Raw genomic sequence first — 26,709 nt, 5'->3', positions numbered from 1 at the left:
CAAGTTTTATCCAATGATGAAACAGCAAGGCCTACTGAGATAAAGATGATAGAAGGGAAGCTATCAGGTGGCAGCTGGGTAATTACAACTCTCTATTTGGACTCTGCAGTGATGCTGCATGTGATAAGTGGAGAATAATGAAGAAAAAGGAGGCGTGATAATGCAGGAGCTAAATGGTAGCAAACGGCCTATCGTAGCCCACAGCCTTCCCTGCGCCTATGGGGACTTTGAACTATCTTCTTCAGTTTTCATCCACAGGAAAAAAAAAAAAATACTCCCTCTCTTTCTTCTTCCTCCGCTAAATTTATGTCTGGTGGGACAAAAGGAAAAACTGAAAGGAAATCCAGGGTATGTGAAGAGAATATGACCTTTGCAAATCACTCTGAAGGTCACTATGTAATTATTCTAAAATAAAAGTATCCTGTAATCTTGCCCACACGCACAAAAGATGCAAGAGCACTTTAAAAATGGGATTCGGGACAATTTTGTTGGGGAGCATGGCTTAGAAAAGGTCAAGTATAATTATAGTCTGTCAAGTAGAGCCTCGGCCATCCATTCCCATCCACAACTTCCATTACGGCAACCAACAGGCCCGAGTCTATCCCTGTGGTTAAAGAAAAAGACTGTTCTGACTGATATTTTCTGTCTAGAGCTTTAAAACAAAATGACCTGCGTCAAAGTTGAGGTGTTTTAACCTCGGTCCTTTAGTCATCTAAAGCAGGGTAAGTCTGGCCTTTCACATGAGTCTGAAATTGGGTTAATTTTGTTTGTATGGTTTTGTTGCACTTGGATCCATTTCCAGTGAAATGAGATCAAGGAATTGATGAAGGAAATCAAAAGAGAAAAAGTAAGTGTGTGTGTGTGTGTGTCCAAGGGAAGGAGAACATGGATTTTGGTATACTAATAACATCATTGCCTTATTTTAGATATCTGATCATGAAGTTCAACTATGTCGAGGTATAACTATATGGACCTAAATATTGGGGGCTGAGAGGTGTGACTTGCGGTGGAAGGGTTTTCAACATAAAGAGGAAATAGAGAAATGGTGACTTCTAACTCTTAAACACTCTAACTGATGCCTTTGTAGGAATTTTCTAGGCCTGAATTTGAAAGATACATACTCCTCCTTAGCTGTAGTATGAACATGCTGTACAAAATGCTTGTTAATACTCTGCCTCTCTAACTCCCATAGTTAGTTCTGCTATTTTCACTAAGTTGAGTCTAACTAAATTATTGTCAACCAGTTGTTTATTTGAGCAGACTAAAAACAGCAAAAGCTTCAAACCAACTCTGCATATCAATACAATTTCAAGTTCCTTACTTATTAAATGAGTACTATTCTTAACATACCATTGCTAGCAATTAGTGAAAAGAACCATAAAGCAATGCTGGAAGACCACAGCAGGCACTGGGGGTCATTCTAATGATTCTTCATCTTTACCTTCCTAAAGCTGTGTCATCTTTTGAGTCCCTGAGCTAGTTCAGAAAATGAATTCTTACTTCCAAAGCTCAAATGACAATCTCTCTCTTGGCTTTATATTCTCTTTCAAAACTCATACTTTTCTTCCTTTGCCACATTCTCAGATATTCTTCTGAGGAAGGAAAGGTTCACACATGTTGTAATCATTCACTCTTTCACTGGTACTCTGCCAATGTTCTCTTTTAATACATTCTAGACAGGAACAAGCTTTTCCCTCAAGTCTACATTCTGCCCTCAAGATACTTATGTGCAACCCAATTTAATTTCAGGAGAAGATACGGATTTCAGAGCACAAATAATTAAGTCTTGACACTTTTATAAAATTGCATTATGCTTTTTAAATCAACTAAAATTAAAACCATATTGATTGAAAAAAAGTGATTTAACTTCTTAAGTTTTTAACTACTTAGCTAATTCATAGTTTGCTCCTCATGAGAAATAACAGTTGATAATGGTAATGATCATGGCCAACATTTACATATAACTTATTATGTGCCAGGTGACAGAGTCTAAGTACATTTAATGTTTAATAAACATTAAATCATTGGATTCTCACAACAATCCTATGAGGTAATTACTATTTTTATCTTTCTGTTCTCAAAGAGGAAACCATAATACAAGAAGTTAAATAGTTTCCCCAAGTTATATGGCTAAGTGGTGGAGCCCAGATTGGAACTTGAACTGTGTTCTCTGGATACTTGTATTTTGAAAAGAGTACAAGCTTATTAAATATTAAATGTGGAAGAATGTTATTAAGATCACCTTACACCTAACATACTTTTTCTTATTCTAGGCTTATAGGGAGTCAGTGATAGGACTGAAACTTGCAACTGGAGCCTCCATTGTTCATTTCATAGGTCTTATTGGCACATATGACAAGTATTGAGAATACAGAAACTACCTCCCATTGTGGGTTTTTTTTTTAAGATTTATTTATTTATGCATTCAAGAGCTGGGGTACAGGCCAGAGATGTGGGGGGTGAGATGACTCACCAGAGACAGAGCAGGGAACAGAACAGGAAGATTGACTGAAGTACACTGCTGAGGGGAACAGTGGGCGAGTCAGGAGAGGTCTGCTGCGCCATGTGGGTTGCTCCCTGGCCAGCTGGGGATTGAACTCATGCTGCAGAGGCTGAAGATTGCTTCATAGTGCAGTGCTTAACCCCTTGTGCCACCAGAGAGGGCCTCCATAGTGGATTTTTAAACATTCCCAGTGCTCGAATTTCTGTATAGCCATGAGTTGCTTAACAATGTTCTGGTCAAAGACAAAACACATACAACAGAGGTCCCAACAGGCTGAGCACATGACCTGGGGGTGTGGTAGAGTCTAGACCTGTGGGATTACACACTATGGCGTTTGCACAACTGCAAAATCACCTAATGATGCATTTCTTAGCATGCACCCCATCCTTAAGTGGCTACAGAGATCTAGAGAAGCTTCATTTGGACAGTGATTTTTTTCTTTCCTTCCTTCAAGGTTGATGGCATATGTCAAGGTAAATAAATCTCAGAGACACGAGAACCGTGTCTACTCATCATTAAAAAAATTAACATTTTAGTGAAAAATTGCAAAGTCAAATGGTCTTTGTTTCACAATAAGGTTGCCTAGAGTAGTCAGTCCTCTTGTCCTTTACCTCCACCATCTTCATTGAAATGGGTGGAGGAAGTAAAGCAAAAAGATACCACACTGTTACCTCCACAAACCCAGCATTTTCCATTTTTCCTGAAAAAAAAAAAAAAAAAAAACCCCGTACCTTCTTACATATTCTCCAATTCAGTGTGAGACACCATCATCCACAAAACCTGCTATATCCACCCCCCATCTCTATATACATCTCCCAAGCTTTCTCCTTCCCGTCTGCTTTGAGTCATCCTTTACTCTGGAGTTGAAATGGTCTTTCTCAATGGTTCTCTGAGTCTCCACTTAAAAATAATTTGATGATTTGTATTATCTTTAAGATCAATTCCAAGTTCCTTGATTTGGCATCCAAAGCTCTTGTGCTCTGGTCCACAGCACAGGACCTGTCTCTTTGACCACCACTTTCCCCAAGTCTCATTATTCTTCAGACACACTAAATTTCTTAAAACATATTACAAGATTTATCATCCTTATTTCCCTAGCTAACTCTGGCACCTCTTCTTTTACTTGGTTCCCCTATCCTGGGAAGCTCTTTCTCTACTTTTTCCATTTTTACCAACTCCTTGCACCAGGCAATGCTGCTCCACAGTCTAGATGCTTCTCCTTTAAGTTCCACGGGTGTGCTATGTGTGTTATATCATTGTACTTTAAATACACAGGTATTTTAATGGTTGACCTATTTGTCCTCTCTCCAAGAAGGCTGGGAATCACTGAGAGTTAATAAGGGCATGGATAGAAACTATTTGTCATTCTGTAGATGGAAATATAGTCCAGAAATATAGAAAGATGGACAAATGGGTAATTTCCATCAAAAATATCTCATTGAATTGGATGTTTATAGAAATTAGAATCAAATTCTATAAACTATCAACAGAGTGAACGATCCTTCTTATAAGATGTCTGATTTCTATGGAATAAAAGTGTCCAGTACCAGCATTGTGATAGGAGAGGCATAAAGAGAGCATTTTAATTTTTTGAATTAAAAAAAGCTGACATGATTTACCCTCCAACTCTGCTGGAGCTATTTTCACTTAGCTCCAATAATTCAATTGGCTTACATCTTTAACAGTTGAAATGAAGATATAGATCAAGTAGACTGATAAAGGAGTTAAGAATTCTGTTCTTAAGAAACTTTAAGATCATCAGCATGACCATTACTTCTGAGGGGTTCCAATAAAATGATAATAATAGCCAGCAATCATAATAATAACAGCAATTGTGATTAATAATCATAATACTCTATACTTATCTCATGTCTTTCATCCATGGATCTGAAAGCTCCTTTTATAATCATTGTAACTAACATTCTTATGAATTGAATATTCAGTGTCCAGAAGATGGACCGAACCACTATTGATGATGACAATAATCAACACGGCTTTAAGATAGGGTTTAATAACAAGCTTCAATTCTCTCACCAAATTCTAACTGCAAACTCTGCTTTCTATTTCACTGAATGACCTGAGATTGCAGAAACTATAAATTGATAGAAACAATGGCAAGCAGTGCTACAGAATCCAGGACTAGTGTTATGATTGCTGAAGAAATTCCATTTATGAGAGTTTCCCATCAAAACATTTATGCGAAGGAAATGAAATTTTGTCCTTTTTAACACAACTTCAACATGTAGATATTCTCATCTTTCATATACCAAAAAATTGGCCCTGAAAAATTATTTTCAGTCTTGGTTTAACTTTAAAAATTGAATTGGGTATTTTTTAAATTAGTTTGCACTTGAGATAAATAGGCACACGTTTCATTTCAGATGAGGTCTGAGGAATCTTGGACAGAAGAGCTTCGTAGCTTACCAATTGGGTTAGAAACTGTCAGCCCAGGACAGGAAGGGCCCTGGGTCATCACTTTATTCTGATGCCACCCCCAATCTAAGGCACGAGACAAAACAAAGCCCAATGCAATCAAAGTGAAAAAGAACAAACAAATCAAAAATGGGAGAGGAACAGAAATTAGAGTCACCAGAAGAAAAAGATTTATTCCTCCCACCAATCTTTTATGAGCATCTACCAAAAGCAAGGCATTTTTAAGATCTACACACACATTTGTACACAGCAGATTTTCATTTAAAAAATCTCATTTTCTTTTATTAAACACATTGGTTTTGTTCCAGTCTCACTACTTTGGAGAGCAGTGTTTGTTTAGGTTAGATGTTTTACTCCACAATATAATGCAGTAAACTGTTTCTTTAAGAATGCCATCTTTACTCTTTATGTCAGTTTCTTTTATTTTATTTATTATTTTTAAGATTTTATTTATTTATACAAGCACTGGGTACAGTCAGAGCGCGGGAGGTTGAGAGAATTCACCAGAGCCAGAGTGGGGAGCAGAGCAGGCAGAAGGACTGAAGTACACTGCTGAGGGGAGCAGCGGGCGGCAGGAGAGGTCTGCGCGCCATGTGGGACCTTCCTCCGGTGGCCGGGGAGCAGCAAGGAATCGAACCGGCGCTGCAGAGGCTGCGGGCAGCTTCGCAACCCAGCGCTCAACTTCTGTGCCACTGGGGAGGCCCTGTCAGTTTCTTTTAATTCATAATATTGGACTTGCACATACACTAGTGAATGTAAAACATCATCAAGTTAATTCATAGAATCCCTTTGATATCTATGCTTAGGCTTTCATGAAACCTCATCTTAAATCTTTAATTCTGCTTAGAATGAAGAGTCCATTCACTGACCCTTTTGACCTGGTCCCTGTGCATCCTCTAGCAACATCATTCTTGGCATCTTTGCTTACCTGGAAGGGATATTTTAGCACATGCAGTTACGTTATACATCACGTTGCTCAGTCCTTTCATGAAACAGAGGAGAAATTTGAGACTTATGGAGACTGGGGTCTTATCCAAGGTCACAGGCTAGTTGATGAGAATTTGGACTAGAAATCAGGCCCTCAGGTCGCTATCCTCTGCTGTTTCTGCTCTACCAAGTGAAAATCATAGCTGATTGATTGCCCAACCCTCATTGTGGAAATTGGGCTCTTTTTAGCCAAACTTTGGCAACCAGTCTCTTCACAGACTTCCATACTGAAGAATAAGATGAAACAATTGATTGAAAAACACCACCAGAGAGATTGGTCAAAAGCCCCAAGAATCTGTCTATGGCATTTCGATAAATTATACCCACATTGCCTTCAATTAATCCCTATCCTTGCCCCAGAGAGAAGTCCAGTTTACCTAAATTTCCAGACATGTTAACCAAGAAATTATACCAATCAAGAATTTAAGTTCCGACAAACTTTCACATTTTCTTGTTCTTGACTTACTTCTTATTTGTTTTCAGCTTTGCCTTCCTTGATTGAATAAATGGCTTCAAATCCTTACTTCCCTGGTGCCAAATCTGTTTCTAGTCTCTCTCTTTGGTCCATTTCCTTACAGATATATGCCATTTTATTCCTTTCCAGGCTGGCTCTTTTTCTTTTCCAGTTACATATTAAACTTTCAGGTACATATTAAACAAGCACAGCCATGTGACTAAAATGTGATTATGAAGTGAATTTTATTCACAAGGTTATAACTTCCCATTAATTTAATCTCTGGGCAGTTCAATTCAGGCCATCTTCTTTTTTTTTTTTTTTTTTTTTTGGTCCATTGTCCATTCCATGACATTTATTCCATCTACTTATACCATCTTTTTATTCCATTCATTTGTTATTGAGATAAAGAGCCTTCTGGGGGAGTCCACATACAAGCTTACATAATAGAGGAAGTTTTGTTTATTGACTTTCAAAGGCTGCCATAACACATTAGCGCAAATCAGGGGACTTAACACAACAAAAATGTGTTGACTCACAGTTCCAGAGGAACCTGGCAATCTAAATCAGGACTTAGGCAGGGCCCTATTCCCTCTGAAAGCTCTCTGGAAGAATCTTTCCTCCCCTCTTCCCAGCTTTTGGTGGTTGCTGGCAATCCTTGATGCACTGTGGGTCCGGACCATCACCCCAGTCTCTGCCTCTGTCCTCACGTGACCATCTTCTCTGCAGCTCTGTGTCTGAATCTTTCTCTCCCTTTTCTTATATATAATATGTCCTCAATAACCAATTGTATTTGCAAAGACCCTATTTCCAAACAGGTTCTCATTCTGAGGTTCTGGGTGGATGTGAGTTTGGAGGGATGCTATTCAACCAACAAACTATTCAGTTTGCTTCTTGCATTCTATTTTACAATCCTGCTGAATGCTTGCACGGAGCCCAACATGTCCATTCAAATCTTCAAGAGATCAGTCAACTTAGGAGGTGAAACAGCAGAGAGTGTGGCATCCCTATAACTAGGAGGGGATCCTACCTCCACCTGTTCCTGGCTTTGGGACTTCACACGAGTCACACTTCACTGGGCATCACTTGCTTCATGTTCAAATTGTAGTAACATTAGACTAGATGAAATGGTTGAGTGGGGACCAAATAGATGTCGAACCCAATGCCTTACATTTAGATAGAGCTCGCAAACTCTGAGCATCCTCCACTCATTCAGGAATTGATGAGCAGCAATGTTCTGGAAGATGCAGAGATACAAACTCAGGGATCCCTAAAATTATTTGCCACTGCATGTTTTGGAAACAGGAAGAGAACTTGCAGCATCCATGGGAAAGCTGGCTGATGTTTGCCATTTTGGAGAAGGTCCTAGGAAAAACACACAACTCCTGATGGCTGCTTATTAGATTGCTACATTGTATTTATATACGACATGGTGCCCAACATCTGAGAACCTCAAAGCTTTTAATGAGCGTTAACTCATTATTACCTGTAGGGTGGCTAGCAAACAGTCATCAAGTCTACTTTATAGCTAAGGAAATTGAGGCACATGGAGATTCAGTGATGGATTCAAGGTCAGTTGCTGTAAGGACCCATGATGGTCACTACAAGATTGAGGAAGAGCCTGGGGTGCAGAAATCTGGTTGTTATCTTCATTTGTCCCCAACATGTCTCCAGGAACAAGAATAGTGTGTCTCAGAAGAGAAAATAAAAACAAAGAAACTACAATAAACGTGTAGAATGTTATCCATGCAATAGAATATTATTCAAGGGCCTCCCTGGTGGCGCAAGGTGTTAAGCGCAGCACTATGAAGCTACCCGCAGCCACTGCAGCACAAGTTTGATCCCCAGCCAGGGAGCTACCCACATGGCACAGCAGACCTCTCCTGACTCACCCCGTTGCGCCCCTCAGCAGTGTATTTCAGTCAATCACCTATTCTGTTCCCCACTCTGTCTCTTGTGAATCCTTTCACCCAACCTCCTCCACACCTCTGGGGCATTCTTGTATGCATAAATAAATAAATTTTTTTGAAAAAAGAATATTGCAACTATAAACCAGAGACATGCTATGGGGGGGTGGGGAGAGGAGGGATTGGGGTCAAAATAAGGGGGGTGCAATTGTATGGGGAATATAAAAGAATATATAACTTTAAATAGTGCCTTTACTAAAAAAAATAATGATAATAATAATAAAGAATATTATTCAAGAGTAAAAAAGAAAAATGATATCCTGATCCAGGCTAAGTGTGTATGGAACTTGAAAACGTGAAGCTAAATGAAAGGAAGCCATTGCTGAGGCCACACACTGTATGATGTCATGTGTACGAAATGTCCAGACCAGGTGAGACCACAGAGACAGAAAACAGGCCTGTGGTTGCCAGGGCTGGGAGGGGAAGGGAAAGCATGTCCTTGATGAATAGTTTGGGGTTTCCTTGGGGGGGAGGTGATGAAAATATTCTGGAACTACAGGTGGTGATTGCATAACATTATAGATGTACTCAATGCCACACCTTTAAACCATTCGTTTTTGTCAATTGTATCTAAATGAAAAAATAATAAGAAAGGAATTTGAGCAACTGAAAATGAATGGTAGCCACGCCGCCTATGTCCGGAGGACAGACTTAGGAGAAACAGATTAGCTGAACTTACAAAACCACACCTTCCCCAAAGTTAACTGCAACTCTGTGACTTTGGGCTAATTTCTGGTCTGTTTTTGGAATCATGCAATGGGAACTTGTACCAAATGAGTGATTTTCCAACTGCTTAGTGTCTTTTAAATAAATCCCATGTAGAACTTCAACGTACAAATTGGACAAAAGCCAAGCTAAGGGAGGGGTGTGTCCAACCCTCTCTCTATTCCTATTTCTCCCCCCTCCTTGCAGCCCTAGGACCTAGGACACCTGATGAACTTGAACAATATTGAGCGTCCCAGGAATAAATGACTTCTAAATCCGCGATTCCATGGTCACAAAGGCGTACCTGCCCTCCCTGCTTCAAAGCTTCATAGTATGATGAGATGCAACTATCAGTATCATGTATATTGTTGATATTAATAATTATGTGGCCTAATAGAAATGCAGGGGGCCCAGAAAGCTTAGTCTGGTGAGTGCAATCGGACATGGGCCTATCAGGGAGCACAGCAGCTTTGGGTGTATTGAGGGTGCGGGGGGTGTTTCCATCTCATACAAAGCCCAAGCCACCCCTACAGAACATGATTGGGGCATGGGGGCAGGAATAAGACACTGCCAGTTGCTCAGGATTCCAGATTATTCTTGGCCTCCCAAGGGGAGAACTGAAGACTTTATATGCCAGATGTTGATTAAGTGACCGTGATTAGATTTCAGGTATATTAGCATGAGAATGCAAATCAAAGAAAAAAAGCCAAAGGGCACTGATTTGCTCACAATGACTTCTCCAATTTCTTCTCACACGTGGTAATTAAAGGGGTTCCTTCTACAGTTACAGTTACCACCCTCCACAAAGACATCAAAACATCCAGGTACAGAACCCACATATAGAATTCAGAGTCTGCCCATCGTGAACTTGACCAGAATTTACCATCCTGTCCACTTGGCAACAGTCCCAACTGGCTTTAAGTGCCAAGAAGATATTCTCAATTCCCTTTCTTTTCTGGAAAGACTTAAGATCTTCCAGGAAGATGGGAGAAGAAGGGGGAAAGCGAGGTGTTGAAAATTTCAGCAGAGTAGAGCTGGGTTATCACTTTTTTTTTTTAATAATAAATTTTATTGTTATATTCCCCATACAATTGCAACCCCCCCATTCTGACCCCAATCCCTCCCCTCCCGCCACCCTCCCCCCAAAAGTGTCTCTGGTTCATAGTTTTTTGTTGATTTTGATTTTCACTTTCTTATAGTTATTCATTTTCCTGGTCCCTTATTTAAGTTTTCTAGATTCCTGCTATGAGTGAGACCATCCGGTATTTTTCTTTTTCTTTCTGGCTTATTTCGCTGAGCATGATCCCTTCCAGCGCCACCCATGTTGTTGCAAATGGCATGTGTTTATCTTTTTTGAATGCTGACTAATATTCCATGGTGTATATGGACCACATCTTCTTGATCCAGTCATCTATTTTTGGGCATTTGGGCTGTTTCCAAAGCTTAGCTATTGTAAATAGAGCTGCTATAAACATAGGCATGCAGGTGTTCTTTGGAATTGATGTTTCTGTGTCCGAGCTGGGTTATCACTTAACAGCAAATAAATTACCCAGGGATCCAGGAATGAAGACAACTTGCATGTATGCTTGTGTGGAAGGGAGTTGTTTTGACTCTCAAGAATGTCCACAATTTGAAACCCCCTACACTAGCATCAAGGATTATCAAGCACACTTTTTGGGTGCCTGTCTACACAATCTTAGATAGAAAAATCCAAGGAAAATAAAAATGGGAGAGTCTGTGTTTGTATCATGTAGAAATACACTATAAATCAGAGTTATGAGTATGTCAATGTCCTAGACAAGTGGTTCCCAAAGTGAGGTCTATGACAGGCATCCCTTGCATACCTGTTAGGACTGGAAATACATCCTGGCCCCAGACCCCCAGAATCAGAAGCTCAACCCCCAGAGCTTCAGATTCTGGGGGTCTAGCCCACCAGAATGGGTTTTATCAAGTCTTCTGGTCATTGATATTTTGTTCCAATTTATCAACTAACTTTAGGTGAGGAAACAGAGGCCCAGAGTAAATAAATGGTTTTCCCACCACCACTCAGCTGAATGTGTGGTCTAAAAACAAGATCAGCTCTTGGTAGTGTTACAAATGATGTTGCACAAAAGAAGCTATACTTTCCAGAGGTTGGGAGAGCATTGATACTTCCTGTTGAGAACCTGCACCTTGATTCATCAAAAGTAAACTTGACACGCGTGATTCTGAGCAACATCCCATCAGAATTCCCTTGCTTTCTTGTGTTCTCAGTATCTGTGGCAGTTCTGGTGCATACTAGCCACTCAACAAATATCAGTTATGTCAGTTCACACGCAAGTGCTTTACCCATTTCCTTGCACAATTACTGGGCCTCTGGCCGACTTATGAAATCTTATAATGTTCCCAAAACCATGCACTTTTTTTTTTTTTTTTGCATGGAAGAATTTTCAGAAGTAATTCAGTTTCTACCCCCACTGAATTACCCACCCAAAGTAGCTTGAAAGGGAGAAATCTATTGTGAAAACAAACATTGAGGAATTCTCTGATATGCTGCTCCTGTAAAAATTTTTGTCCCCTAATATTAATCCAGTCAATTTTCAAAACATCTGGGTGACTTTCATTAATTTTAAACCACTAAAATCTTGTTTCTTTTTACTTTACCAGGAGACATATTGAACAGGCAGACAGCATCTGTGAAAGATTTTCTTTTTGGAAAAGGCAAGAAAGATTGAAATTAAGGTGAAAGAAGATCTCAGGGCAGGAGGGTTAAAGAAATGAAATAAAATCTTTCCCCCAAAAAGCTCAAAACACGAAAACATCACAAAGAAAAATGACATCAACATTAAACAATTGTATGAAGTCAATCTTTTTTCTTCTACAACAAATTCTTCTTTACTTAAAATATTTTAATTCATAATTGCTTCTGAATTTTCTGTGATTATTTGTCCAAAGCAAGTTATGGTAACTACTTTTTATTTTCTTTTATTTAACCTTTTTCCTTAAAACCACTTTTCCTGGGCCTCCCCGGTGGCTCAGCAGTTGAGCGCGCTGGGTTGCGAAGCTGCCCGCAGCCTCTGCAGCGCCAGTTCAATCCCTGGCCACCGGGTGAGGGTCCCACATGGTGTGCAGACCTCTCCTGCCGCCCGCTGCTCCCCTCAGCAGTGTACTTCGGTCCTTCTGCCTGTTCTGCTCCCCGCTCTGTCTCTGGTGAATTCTCTCACCCTCCTGCGCTTCTGACTGTACCCAGTGCTTGTATAAATAAATGAATAAATCTTTAAAAAAAAACAACTACTTTTCCTGAAAAATAGTAATGTCTGCATTAGGAGATAGTAAGGGCATATTTTATTGTCCCAGTAATAGTTACATCTGATGGTTAAAGCCCTTGGCATTACCATGTACTCAAGGCTTATATTACTATTAAAAGTCTTTATTGAAGAGAAACAGCAACCAAATTATATAATACAAAATCTTCTAACTATACCTAATAAAAAATACTATACAATTAAGCTATTTACTTAAGGACCACATGAACTTTGTGATCAAGTAATTTATATCAGTCTCTTTATGTGGTGCTACTCATTTACTGACAAATTCTACATCATATAAACACTTTAGGAGTTCAGGAAAAAAAAAATTTGTGCTCTATTCTTCATACCATGGCTTGTACCTCCATTAATAGATTAAGCTGTTTGGAGATAAAGACACTACAGACCCAATTTTTTTTAATAGTATGTAAATGCTTTCTGGACTCTGACCTGGGACCTTTGCCACTGGATTATCACACACTCAAACCAGCTATGCTGAAAGATAAATTTTCTCAGGGGTCAATTTTCTACCACGGAATCACATCCTTGTTGAGAACAGGGATTTTCCTAGCCTTCAAGGGGACACTGATTTCTCTAACATGCCAATCAAAGCAAGCAGTTCACTTTGGGGTAAAACAACAGCCATCAACCACCTGTCATCAGCCATGCAGCCAATTCTCCAGGCAGGCTGGAGATGTAGGTTGCCTAATTCTCACTGCCCCTGGCATTTAGGAATCTAGTGCTACCACTGTTTGTGAAGTTTATAATTTTCTGTGCCTTCATAGAAAACACAAAAGTAGGCTAAAGACACCACAAAAGTGCTAAGTAAGTATGAGGAGTACGGTCTTAAGGAGAGGGAGCCCAACCTCATGAGTGACAGCTCTAAAACTAGTCCCATCACTGACCTTGTAACTCTTTAAGAGCCTTTCTAATTCCTAACTTCATAAAATGAAGCTATAAACATACCTGTAATCAACTCAATTCTTCTCTGACCTGCATATTTTAATAGCACCTTTCTGAGCCTTGGGCAAAACTCCCTTAGCCATCTTTAAATGCTCTAGTCTTGGGCGAAGCATGGAATCCATTGTACTATAAAAAATGTAAATAGTATTGTATTGGTCTTGCAAACATACTTATAGTAATTAGATAAACAAAAAAAAAACTTGCTTCTTTTTCCCCCTTAGCATAACTGATCTGCTTTTCATTGTTGGCAATGCAAATAAACTCAGCCTGCCCCACAAACATAAGCACATGTTTAAGCTGACTTAGTCTTATTTGGATAAATATTCACTTCTACAGATCTCCTGTCCCTCACTCTGTTCTTGTCCAAGATGGCAGCTTGGTACGTACATCAAAGAGATGAAGAGGTTTGAGGCTTCTTTGAGGGACTGGGTCGATCTGTGCAGGTACTTTTCAGTGCAGTGTCCACTGTTGCCACTGTGGGCTTAGCTGACTCAATCTGGGCCTGATGTTCCTTCTTGATGGGAGAACCTCTGGGAGACACCGCAGCCTTGACACATGGCCACTTGTCTCTGCGGTAGGTGGTCTGCGTAGGGACCTAGCCTTCCAGTCCAGTAGTCCAGGCAGCTACTTCAGCCAACACCACCCCTTGGAGGAGTTAGGGTACCTTCCTTACCCTCACATCATCGTTGACTAAGGGACACTCTTAGGACCTAACCCGGACGCTCCTCTACCCCCTTCTTGCCGATACGTGTTCCATCTGGCCAGTGTTCCCTGGCCCCATGTCCCCCTTCTTTCCTGGGGTCTCTGCCCTTTCCCCAACTTCCAGTTTGTAATGGTGAAACTGACTTACCAGGAATAGAATGCACCTGGAGTTAAATATTTTCAAAATACTATCGTGATTACAGCGTACAGTATACTTCCCATGCTAAAGGACACTAAACATCCCTGGAATATTCCTTTCCATTCCCACCACTTCCAAACTGGGTTCCTGCTTCCAAATTTATCTTTTCCCCACCCATCCCTTAGGCCAGCGGTTTCCATGATTATTAGTGTCAATGAGTAGCCTTGTGAGAATACAGAATCCCAAGCATATCCCTTCTAAATGAAATCTCAAAAACAAAAAGAGCAAGATGTGGAGTAATTACTGTAATGTTCTGCCTTTGGGCTAAGAAAGAAAGAGAAGAAAATAAGAATTCACTTTCAGATTTGCTTGTATTTGCCTATAGACTGGAAGGAAGAAAAAAAAGGACTTTCATGTTAATGAGGGCATAAAGGAGGATACTTTTGATTTGAATGCTTAAAATAAATGGTTTTTGTTTTATGGGGTTTTTAGTTATTCTGATGAAGAGCCAAGCCAGGGAGTCCCTGAGCAGGACGATCTGAAAGACTTTTCTGGACTTAATCTAATCACAGTACACAGCTAAAGCCTTCCAACCATGACCAGTCATCTTTGGGATAAAATCTAACCAATTAGCATGAGCCAGGACACCATTTTTTTATCTGAGTCCAACCTTCTTCCTCACCTCTGCCCCCTCCCACCTCCCACCTCCTCTTCCTTCTTCCTGCAGGTCCCTTTCTGCTCCTCCCCATACTTCAGGCAATTTTCCTAGCAAGATACAGTTCCAGCAATACTCTTTCTACCACCCATCCTTCCTGGAATTCTCAGAAATAAATATGATTCTCCTCCTATATCAGAAGACACATTATTTTTTTTAAGATTTATTTATTTATGCATACAAGAGCTGGGGTACAGGCCAGAGATGGGGGGTTGCGGTGAGAGGATTCACCAGAGACAGAGCAGGGAATAGAACAGGCAGACTGACTGAAATACACTGCTGACGGGAGCAGCGGGTGAGGCAGGAGAGGTCTGCTGCACCATGTGGATTGCTCCCTGGCCGGCCGGGGATCCAACTCATGCTGCAGAGGCTGCAGATTGCTTCATAGTGAGGAGCTTAACCCCTTGTGCCACCAAGGAGGCCCTCACAACATTATTTTTAACAGTAGTCTCCCTCCTGTCCCACCAATGTCATTCACAGTGTGGTGGCGATTGCTGGATGAATAAATGATTTTAAGTATTAATGAAAATATAAACAAACACACACAGTAAAATGCATTAGATCACTTAAATCTGTGATTATTTTAAAAAAGATACTCTGTGTGTGTGTGTGTGTGTGTGTGTGTGTTTGTGTGTGTTAGTAGGCAAACATAGTAAAATTATGGTCAGGATAATGGGCTTTAAGTGTTAAAGAGTGACTGCTAAGTATGTTAATAGGTAGATAAGAATCATTTGTAATTGGCATGTTCCTTGTATGCCAACAATGCCACTAACTGGTTTCTCAGGCCCTAGACAATGTTAAGCCTCACTCTTAAGTCAAGAAAGTGTTTCCCTTATTTACACAATGAATTTGCTTAAGGAATTCCATTTTCACTGGTAAAACAATGATGGGTTTTCTTCTCAACATACCCAAATTATCATTAATTAGGAATGGATCTAAAGAGGTCATACAGCATTTATAAACATGATATGAATCCATCTCACGAGGACATGTTACTTTGTGATCTACATGGGAGTAGTTTCTTGCTTTCTGTATGAAAAAAATTGGTAAATTTTTGTCACCTCTTCTTTTTCTGTCTTGTATTTCAAACAAATGAAGAAAATACATGTCAGCAATGGTTGAGGAAGGTTGGTTCTTTATAAAATGTTATTTTTTATCTTTTAAAAGAAATTTGTAGTTATGAAAATATGAATCTTTTTTCATCTCTTTGATAAGATCTTCATCTTGTTAACAACTCAGATTTTTGAAATAGACTTATCTAGCTAATATGCCATTTCCTGAAGAAGAAATGAAGAGATACTTTTGAACCACGAAATGCTCTGCCTAATGGCCTATCAAAAAACAAACAAACCTGTAGCAAGATAAATCCATGGTGCTTTAATTCTTCAAAGAACACACCTATGTCCACTCAGTAGTCACTTGTAAGTCATACCCTCTCGCTGAGGTCAAACACCAGCCTGCTAATCCCCAAGTACTGAGTCAATACTGATCCTCTAAAAAAAATATTAATAATGAAAGCGTCTCCTTATTGATCGAGCTCACACTATGTATGAATTGTGGTTCTAATGAGGGAACTATTGTTGTTGTTGTTGTTGTTTGGCAAATCACAAAATCTTTGAAACTGGAATCCAGAAAATGATAGGTGGGAGACTTTTCTCTTCTCCTAATTAAGAGGGAAGCGTTGTCTTCATGATCCAGCTGGTTTCTCAGAAACTGAAGTTGGCCTTCCATTTAAATATGATTTCATTCTGTGGGAAGTGAGTTCTCCCACCCCCATGCCCGAGTTTCTCTGCATGTAAACGGCGTGGAGATGCAAGCCTGTCTTCCCAATTGAAATGTGAAACCAACCTTTCCAAATGGCCACATATTTAACCATTAACTATTAAGACCAACAACTGCCTAAAATAAAAGTCTTTGGCATAATAACCATTTTCACAAAACTAATTCCCTCAAATAGGCATGTCCTAATGGACCAATAAAACTTGCCTTGTCGTGTCTGAATGCCGCATTACCGCCATTTAGAGTTGGCTATAATTGGGAATCAGGACTCAGTGAAAGTGGGAGGTGGGGAGGCTTTATATAATGATACTTTATACGGGCTTCCACAGGGCCTTTCATCTGAAGATCTCAAAGCATTTGACAAACACTAATTAATACTCATGACACCCCAGTGAGAGAGGTAAGAATTATTATCCCCATTTCACAGAGGAGGAAACGGTGAGGTTAAGTTGGGTAACCTGGTGAGTCAGGGGCCGAATGGAGAGTTCCTAATTCTTAGTCTTGTGCTCACACAAGCATCACAAGGGGCAGCCATTGGAAAGATAAAAGCAAATGCACCTCATTTTCAAATACCCCAAGGTGAAAGCATCAATTATAAATGGGATCACAATTAAGTCATTTGATTTTAACAACAGTAATACCAGCTTGTAATCACCAAATTTTTTTTTTAATTTCAAAATATTATTAAAAAGTTGTTTCTTCAACTCCAAAGGAGAAAACAAAACTTATGTTAGCAAAGGAGAAGCAGTTGTGTTGAGTCACTTCCTAAGATGGCTAAAAGAGTTTTCATGTCTCAGGATGATGGCTCAGATTCCAATGACAGCTTAAACTCATGGAGAACAGAGTCTATTTTTTAGATTTTGGATCCTGGCGCCAAAAACTACTGAGTACGTTGCTCCATGAATGTTAGTTAAAACAACAAAACCCACAACTGCCAGGGGCCAAGGAGTCTGGTGAAGATGAATAAGATGGACTCCTACCCTGAGTGGGGCCAAGGAATAAACCAGAGACACAGAACAGGCAGTGATTTTGAAACAAGAGACAGAACCCAGATGTTCCATGAGGAAATACCCAGGTTGCAGGTCCACATTGTAACACTGATATTTTGAACATTTTTTTTTAATATTTTTTGCAAATGTAAATTATTTTTTTAAAGATTTATTTATTTATGCATACAAGAACTGGGGTGTAGGCCAGAGGTGTGGGGTGTGAGAGGATTCACCAGAGACAGAGTACTGCTGAGGGGTGCAGCAGGTGAGACAGGAGAGGTCTGGTAGCTCCCTGGCCCGGGATCAAACTGGTGCTACAGTGGCTGGCAATAGCTTCACAGTGCTGAGACTTAACCCTTTGTGCCACCAGGGAGGCCCCAAATATAAATTAATTTTTATTGATTTGGGGAGGCACAGATGCTAGAATATATTGAAACTTAGATAAAGCTTAAGCATTTCATTATTGACATATGAGTGAAAATCATGGATGAACACATTTTGAAGGGAAAACTCACATCAAGCCTATAAAACTCTAGCCCTAAAATATGGTAACTTACAGCCACTTTTGCAGACACAAAAATCTAAAGTAGAAAAGTTAGATAAAACCAAATGCTAAAAGGATGAACTGACTCAAAATGCAGATTTAGCCCACAGAACATTTAGCCCACAGAACATTAACTCTTACAAACCACTTGTGGCAGCTTTATTCAGCTGATAAGTATTGTTTGGACCAAGAGACTTGGAAAATAGCTTTGAGATGAACAGGGAGCCAGCCCGCCTGGCCTTCTTTTGTTTTCTCTAGTCTCTCTGCCCCAGGGCCTTTGCAGATGAGTGTCAGTCCACTCCAGGCTCTTCTTCCCACCTTCACCCTTACCTTTTTCCCCCAGCAATTCTCACCTATGTCTTGGATTTCTGCTCAGAAATAATTTCCTGACTCTTAATACAAAATTAGCTCTGTATCTACACATTCTAAACATCTTTGGCACGCTTCCTTCTTAACAACTATCACAGTGTGTAACTAAATATTTGATTTTTTGAGAGTGAATTTTCCTCTCTTCTACACACTGGGGCTTTCATTGTCAAAAGAGTCATGTCTTCCTGCAGCACTACTGCAACCCCACACATCAAGCTGGTACAATACATCACTGTCTTTTGAATCCTAGACCCCTTTGGAGAAGCATCAAAATTTTCTGATTCCATCAACTCTGGGATGTTGGTTTGTTCCGGAGTTTTAGATTCTGGTGATCTGGTTACCTCTTGTTGACACACATAAATCCTTCCTGCCTTCTATGTACCTGGAATTATTCCTATTTTTAGAATAGAATAAGTTCTCAGTAAAATTAGTTGAATAAATAAATGCATGCTCCTAGTTTCTGAGAAACTGAACAGGTAGCAGCTTGGGGAGGCTCTAACTGAGAAAGAAAGATGTAGCCCCAGCCAGTGAAGAGCCACCTGCACTAGCAGCTGGCCCCCGTGTGGCTTCGAATAGCCCCACCACTCAGAGGCCCGGAGCTCTCCTGCTAAGTACAAAGTATTTCACAGACACCAAGGTCATTCAAGGCCACCTTGTGACCTTGATAGATGGAGATAAAAGCAGGGCCACTCCACCATCATATCTGAGCAAGACAAGAATATTGCCCAAGCCTGTCTGGTGGCACAGGGGTAAGTCTCAGGGCCATCAAGCTATCACCAGCCACTGCAATAGGAGTTCAAAAACTGACCAGGGAGCTACCCACACGGCACAACAGACTTCTCCTGTCTTGCCTGCTGCCCGCCTCAGCAGTGTATTTCAGTAGATCTACCTGTTCTGTTCCCCACTCTGTCTCTGGCAAATCCTCTTACACTCCGCACCTCTGGCCTACACCCCAGTTTTGTATGCATAAATAAAATAAAAATAAATCTTTTAAAAAAGAATATGTCCAAACCACACAAATATCCGAGTAGTCCCTATTCTGACCAATAGGAGTGACTGTGACGTGTCAGTTACAGCTTTGCTGTATTTATCCACCAGACTTGCACTGTTTATGCTGCCTTAATGTAAACATTCCAGTCATGGAAGAGAACCTTCTTCCTCATAGCATCCTTGAACTCTCCTTAAAATCACCCAATGCAAGCCCAAGTCCTATAGCAAGATCTTTCTAGCATTCTCCTACTGACATGGTATGGTCCCTCATGCTATTAGTTTTCCTTCATTGCCATGAGCCAATCAACCCAATATTGTCAGTAAACCAATTTTGTTTCCTGGGGTGTCTGACTGGAGGTCATGGAAAAATACAAAGATCTGTATAGGATGGGATAGAAAATTGATATACAGCTGTTTAAACATGTCTCCCAAGCCGAAGAATGATTTAGGAGCTGGAAATATTTAATTCAAAGGTAGGCAGCTGATTTTCAAGGTGTTACCGAAACACTGTAGTAACACAGGTCACCCTAAATTATCAGATAATTAAAAAGTCTCTTCACACTAGAGTTTTAGAAAGCAAACTGTTAGGACTCACTTTCATAGTATAATTTCTTTAATGCTTTCCCACATATTCATAAATGAAAATCTGTCTATCCCTTAGAACTATCAAGTTAGCCTCAGTGGGAGGTAACCAGCAAGAAAAGTGGAAGCAAGATATTTTTAAACTGCCAAGGTGAATCTGCAAAGCACATAGACCACATGCAGATATTTAAAAACTGATTAAATTTCCTATAAGAAACTACTTTTCATCTCTCAACTGCCTCAGAGACTCCTTGCATTCTATGCATTCCCTATTTAGTTTTTTCCTTGTCTAGTCAGTTGCCTAAAGACCTAAAATGTTTTGGGTGTTAAAATATTCTTTCCCTAATCTGTAAATCCAATTCACTCCTTCCTACCTAGCAATTCTAGTCTCAAATGCTGACTGCATTCCTGGCAATTCACAGCTAATTCAGTCAAAACATCCCCAACGCCAAGGGCAGATTTTGAAGGTTGCTTACAGCCTTTTGGATCCTAGACCCCTTTAAAGTAGCATCAAAAATGTCTGATTCCATCAGCTCTAGGTGTCGGTATGCTTCTGGAGGTCCACACAAGGGATTTAGACTCTAGGGTTCTGGTCACCTCTAGTCGGTATATCATAAATCCCTCTACTTCCCATGGGGAATTATCCATTTTTTAAAAAAAATAATGCTTTGTGGGGTCAGTCCTAATTGACCTGACTATTGTTTCAATTCGTGAAATAACCTGTATTCCTGTCTCCCTGTGGGCCCACAAAGAAGCTTTGCGTGTCATCTCGGGAGCAGCCTTCCCATCTGTTTCATGCTTCTCTGTAGTTTGCTTGCTGACATCTCAAGTCTTTCATCCACATACTCAAGTTCTCTGGCCCGTCTCTCTCCCTCCCTTCTTTTCTTTCTCTTTCTTCCTTCTTTATATACTGTGTCGCACACCAAATCCTCGCCCCGCGCCTCCTCAGTTGCCAGTCTTTTAGCTGATTACCTCCCTGTTTCCTTTGCCCCTCATGTTTTCAAACCCCATCCGTTTTTCTTGCAGTCTCTCCTCTTTGCATCTCCTCCTTTCTTTTCTCTTGGACCCCTCCCAACTTCAGGCTCACATTCACAGAGGTGCTTCTAGAAAGACTGCAACAATCTTCAGTCTCTGCTTATCTCTTTCTCTCCATTCCATCTGCCAGATGATCACCAAATTAATCTCTGCCAAATCTTATTTCAATCATGCTGTAGGCTTGTTACATTTTTTTATTTTTCCAGTTAAAAGACACTTTACCAAATCTAGTTCAGACTCTAGTTTGGAGTTTAATAGATCTCAGTTCCTGACTAGAAAGGAGGAAGTCACCCCACATCCCCCCCACATCCCCACCCTCAGCCCAGGGAGCAAAGGAAAACATAGCCTTGAGAGAACAAACCCGCATTCATGTGTAAATTTTTCTGACTCCAAATCTTCTGTGCTTAACCACAGATTAGGACACCTCCTTGATAAATTTCTTCAAGTGTGCAAGCATTATTTTTTTTTATTTGTAGAATTGTAAAGGTAATCTATTTTTCTTTAGAAATTATATCTGTGCCTTTCGTTAGAAAAGGTAATATAGTCATGTGGTCCAAAAAATCAATATAATTTAACAGGGTAAATACTGCATCTATTTCTGACCTGATCTCCCTCTGTTGCTCCATGAGTAACTATTCATTTTAGTTTCCTCTATGACCTCTCTGAGTTTCTCCATGCAGATGTAAGCATATGTAAATACATTCTATAAATACATGCTCCCCTTTCTTACGCAAGATGTAGCATTACATTCATAACTTTAGACATGGCTTTTCATATAACAATTTGTCTTGGTGATATTTCCACAAGAGTACAAAATAACTCCCTTATTTGTTTATTTTCACAGCTGCATAGTACTCCACTATATGGCTGATCTATCATTTATTTAACTAGTTCTGTGAGGAGGGATATCTGGATTATTCACTGTTTTTTACTATATAAAAAATGCTGGGCCTCCCTGGTGGTGCAAGGGGTTAAGACACAGCACTACGAAGCTATCTGCAGCCTCTGTAGCAGGAGTTCGATCCCCAGCCAGGGAGCTACCCACATGGCGCAGCAGACCTCTCCTGACTCGCCCACTGCTCCCCTCAGCATGTCTTTCAGTCAATCTGCCTGTTCTGTTCCCCACTCTGTCTCTGGTGAATCCTCTCACCCTTCACACCTCTGGCCTGTACCCCAGTTCTTGTATCCATAAATAAATAAATATAAAAAAAGAAGAAGAAAATGATGCAATGAATAATCTCCTTTTTTTTTTTTTAAGTATGCAGGTGTTTCTGTAGGGTAAATATAAAGAAAAAACACTTGTAGGTCAAAGGGCAAATGACTAATTTGTCATTTTGAAAAAAAGTGCCAAATTGTCCCTAATAGTAGTTGTGTTATTTCAGTGGAAAGATCCTGTTTCTCCACTTGCCAGTTTGTGCATTCTCCAACATTTGTAATTTTAAAAATCAATTAAAATGTTATTTAAGTATAGTTTTAGTTCGCATTTTTCTTTTTAATGGGGATGGATGGTGTATTTTCACATATTTAATGAAGATTTGTATTTTTTTTTTTCTGTTTGGTTCCTCTGCTCATTTTTCTAATGGATTACTGATCCTTTCCTCTTGTTTCCTTTGAACTAGGGGGATTTCCTCTTGTCTTGCTAAGTTCAAGTTGTGTTTTTACTCTATTTGCTGTTTGTATGGCCCACATACTTACAAATCCATCAAGCCATGGGTCTTCAAGTTTTCTTTAAATGAAATTGAAATCATTACTCTTTTTATTGACTGGAATCTTTGAGTCTTCATCAGTGTAGGGTAAGGAAAAATGTCAGGCTTTTCTGCCCTCCCGCCATCAGGATAGATGATGGATCCCTGCGGTCCTGAATGCATGCCTGATGGCAGGCACCTGCAGTAGGGTGTGGGCATAGATAGATGGGATTCACCTGGGCTGAGACTGTGCTTTTTAAGGGCGGCGTCACGGGGACACAGGAAGCAGTAGAAGCCGAGAGAGAAGCAGAGAAAGAAGCTGAAAGAGAAGCCAAGAGTAGAGAAGCAGAGAGAAGGCCGGAGAGCCCAGAAAGAGTAAAGACTTGCTGGGGGCTGGGAGGCCTGCCAGCCTCCCGGCCCCCCAGCACCCCTGCCTGCTGTGTACCTGGTAATCCCAATAAAAGACCTGCAAAAAACCACAGGACTCTGATTCCTCCTTTACTAGGTCTGCTGGATCAGAAAACCTGCTCAGTGGCCATTCCTGCCCCTTACAATCAGGAAGACCTTTCCACTTGAAGTTTATAAAACAATTTCCCCATATTTTCCTCCAGCACTTCTAAGACTTCAGTTTTTACTCTTAGATCTTTGGTCATTTGGAGCTTATTTTAAAATTTAATTCAAATGTGAGCATTTTCCCTTGGATTTTGTGCATGTGTGTGTGTGTTCTACAGTATGAACCATGAGAATCCAGCTTGAAATTTTTTTTTTAATTGTTATTATTTTTTTTGTGTGTGTGGGACCCTCGCCGGCAGCCGGGGAAGGAACTGGCATTGCAGAAGCTGCTGGCAGCCTCGCAGCCCAGTGCTCAACCGCTGCGCCACCAGGGGAGGCCCCAGCTTGAAGGTTTTTTTTGTGACTACTCTCCACCTAGTTGAGTTTTCATGTTCTAATGTAATTTTTAAATTCATAAAATTTTAAGGAAAGAATATGCCATGGAGTTCAAGAAAAAAGCTCCTCTGATCAACTAATTTGTGGTGCAGAGGAAATTAAAATTTTTCAATTAATATTTACTATATTTCTGTAAATGTAAGAAAATAATAAAGGTTACCTTTGTATTTATGGAGAAAATCTTCATATAAACCCAATGTTTTCTTCTATTATATAAATAAATATATTTCATATACTCATATTTGTGAATATATATTATATATAAATATGTAGTCCGTATATGTGTGTGAGCCTGTATTATCTCATATAACTCTGAAAAAGGTTTTTTCCAAGGTGTTTCACTTACTGAAAGAAAAAGGGTGTGGCATCACAGGAGAAGGCTCAATACTCAAATAACAAAGATGGTATTAAAACAAGCCTAACACAATGAGAGTGGTTAAAGCCATTAAAATCAATTTAGAACAGTGGTTCTTACCAAGAATCAGAAACACCTGGAGGGCTTGTTAAGCCACAGCCGGTTGGGTTCCACCCCCAAAACTTCTGATTCAGTTGCTCTGGAGTGGGACCCCAAAAATCTACATTGCATCAAGTTCCCACTTGCCACTAATGGCGCTGATCTGGGCCCACACTTTAGGAACCACACAATTAGAGGAAAACTGAAAGGAGCACTTAAAGATAAAATGACTATTTAAATTTAAGGTGATTAAAGGTCAGTCAGAAATTCCTTATTTGATCCTTGCGGAAATGCTAACAGAAGGCATTCATCTCCTTCTTGCCTAAGGAAACAAGGCACCTGGGCCTAACTGTGAGCTTTGCTGCTGAGCGAGGCTCTCCCTGCCCAGGGAGATACTTCTGAAGGGTGAAGTCTTCCCGGGATTGCAGGTGGAGATGGTGCCTGAATGGAGGCTGCTTTGGTTCAGAGTCCAGGGAATTTTCTAGCCTATACTCCTGAAGCCTCTCTTAAATTCCTCAAAAAGCATGGTACTCAGATGGCATTTACACCCCACTACAGCATGAGGAGACAGAGGACCTGCAAGTCATCACACATGATCATCTGGACCATGATACACTGAATGCTGACTCAGGAGACCAGGGAGGCGCTGATGCGCAGGTGGGACTAGTCAGAGGGGCGTGCAGGGCCTTGGGTCTGCCTGGGAAAGCTTCACTGCTCTGAGGAGCAGTCTTTGCAGCCCAGCAGGATGAGTCAGGGAAGACCTAGGAGGCCGCGGTAAGAACATGGAGACCAAACAGTGCTGTTTGGACCAAAGACATAAAGGAAAGAAGGTCTGTTGTGGGAGGAGAGCTGAAAGGGGCTGCTGCATGTGGGCAGTGGGAGAAAAAAAAGAGAAAGCAAAGGAGAGATTTACAACAGGTCTATGGATGGCCACCTACAAAGCAGAATGTAATTTTTTTTTTTTTAAAATAAGTGAATTGTTCACTATCCAAAAAAAAAAAAAAAAAAAAGGGAACTACATAGAATAGAAAACTGGTAGTCTGGAAACCACTCCCAGACCACGAGCACCTACTACAGACCCCAGGAACCTAGAAAGTGACCTTGGAAAAGGGGTCTTTGCAGAGGTGGTTAAGAATCTAGAATTGAATCTCAATCCAAGTGGGTCCTAAATGCAATGAAGTGTCCTTCTGAAAGGTCGAGGGAGACTCCCAGGGACAAGCAGGAGAGGTGAGCGCCAAGCAGAGGTTGGAAGAAGGGCCCTGGGGGACCATGGAACCCCAGAAGCTGGAAGAGGCTAGCACACCCAGCGGTTCAGAAGCAGTGGGGCCCACCCAGTAACTCCACAGGGACTTTGACCTCCAGAAGGGGTGAGAGAATTACATTTCTGTTGTTTGAGTTCCCCAGCTTGGTGGTCATGTGAGGTAATAGCCCTGGGAACAGATACAGGAAAGTTGGGGGAATGTTTCGAGGTGGTTTTACTTGTTTATTCACCTGCTGGCTCTTCACTAAAATATGCTCTGTGAAGCGAGGATTTCGGCCTGCTGTCTCACCGCTGTGGCCCAGAGTGGGGAAGAGTTCAAGGGCAGAAACAGGCAGGCCGCATGCATCCCTGAGCAAGTGTATAGGGGAGAAGATGCTGTATTTGATCTGTGCGATATCAAGGCTGAAATCAGGACAGGACATTTATGCAAGTGGAGGCACAGACCTTGATAGAGAGGCAGGAGGCCTGAGTGGGTGGGCGGCCGTGGCTCTACAAGTTTGGGGTCACCCTGGAGGGCAGTGGCCTGTGAGGAGGGAGCAGAACTGGATGCTTAGCGCGGACTGCCCGAGGCTGGGTTCAGAGGCAGGAGGATTTTTAGAGGTGGGTTTTTAGCAGGAGACTCGCCTGGTAAGAATGATATTAAATTTTTTATTTGTATTCCTCTACCTGCCACAGATAGAATTCTTCAGATTTGATATGCCAGTAGGTTCTTCTTTTTCTCAGTCTCTCTGAATGTGGCTATAATTGTTCATTACAATTAGTTCTGATTTAATGCTAGTTTAACTCCAAGAGGGAAATTTATTCTTTTCTCGTTTTTTTTTTTTAACTTAGTACTCATTCTACTTTCTCAACATTTTCATGCCATCCATGATCTCCTTGAATTTTGCCCCAGCTGTCCTAAATACTACACCCCTATACACCCCTATTTTTTTATTGGGGGGCTATTAATAAGCCCTCCTTTTTGAAATTCTCTTTATCCAATGCTGAGTAGGTCATTTTGCCTTTGTTAGTTCTTTAAGTTACAAAACATGTGGCTTTGCCATGGTCGATTTTACTGACTAGCAATATTTATATAACATTTCATCTCTGGGGCCTTTTCACATTTCTTTAAGACCTCTTTTGTGGGCTTTTTTCCCTTTATGTATGCATCATATTCAGCTATCAATTTATTTTTCACTTAAACATTTTCCCTATCATCTCTTTTTCCTCCTTAAATAT

Source organism: Talpa europaea, assembly GCF_964194135.1.
Source record: "Talpa europaea genome assembly, chromosome: 6".
NCBI classification, from domain to species: domain Eukaryota; kingdom Metazoa; phylum Chordata; class Mammalia; order Eulipotyphla; family Talpidae; genus Talpa; species Talpa europaea.
This window is presented reverse-complemented; position numbering follows the sequence as displayed.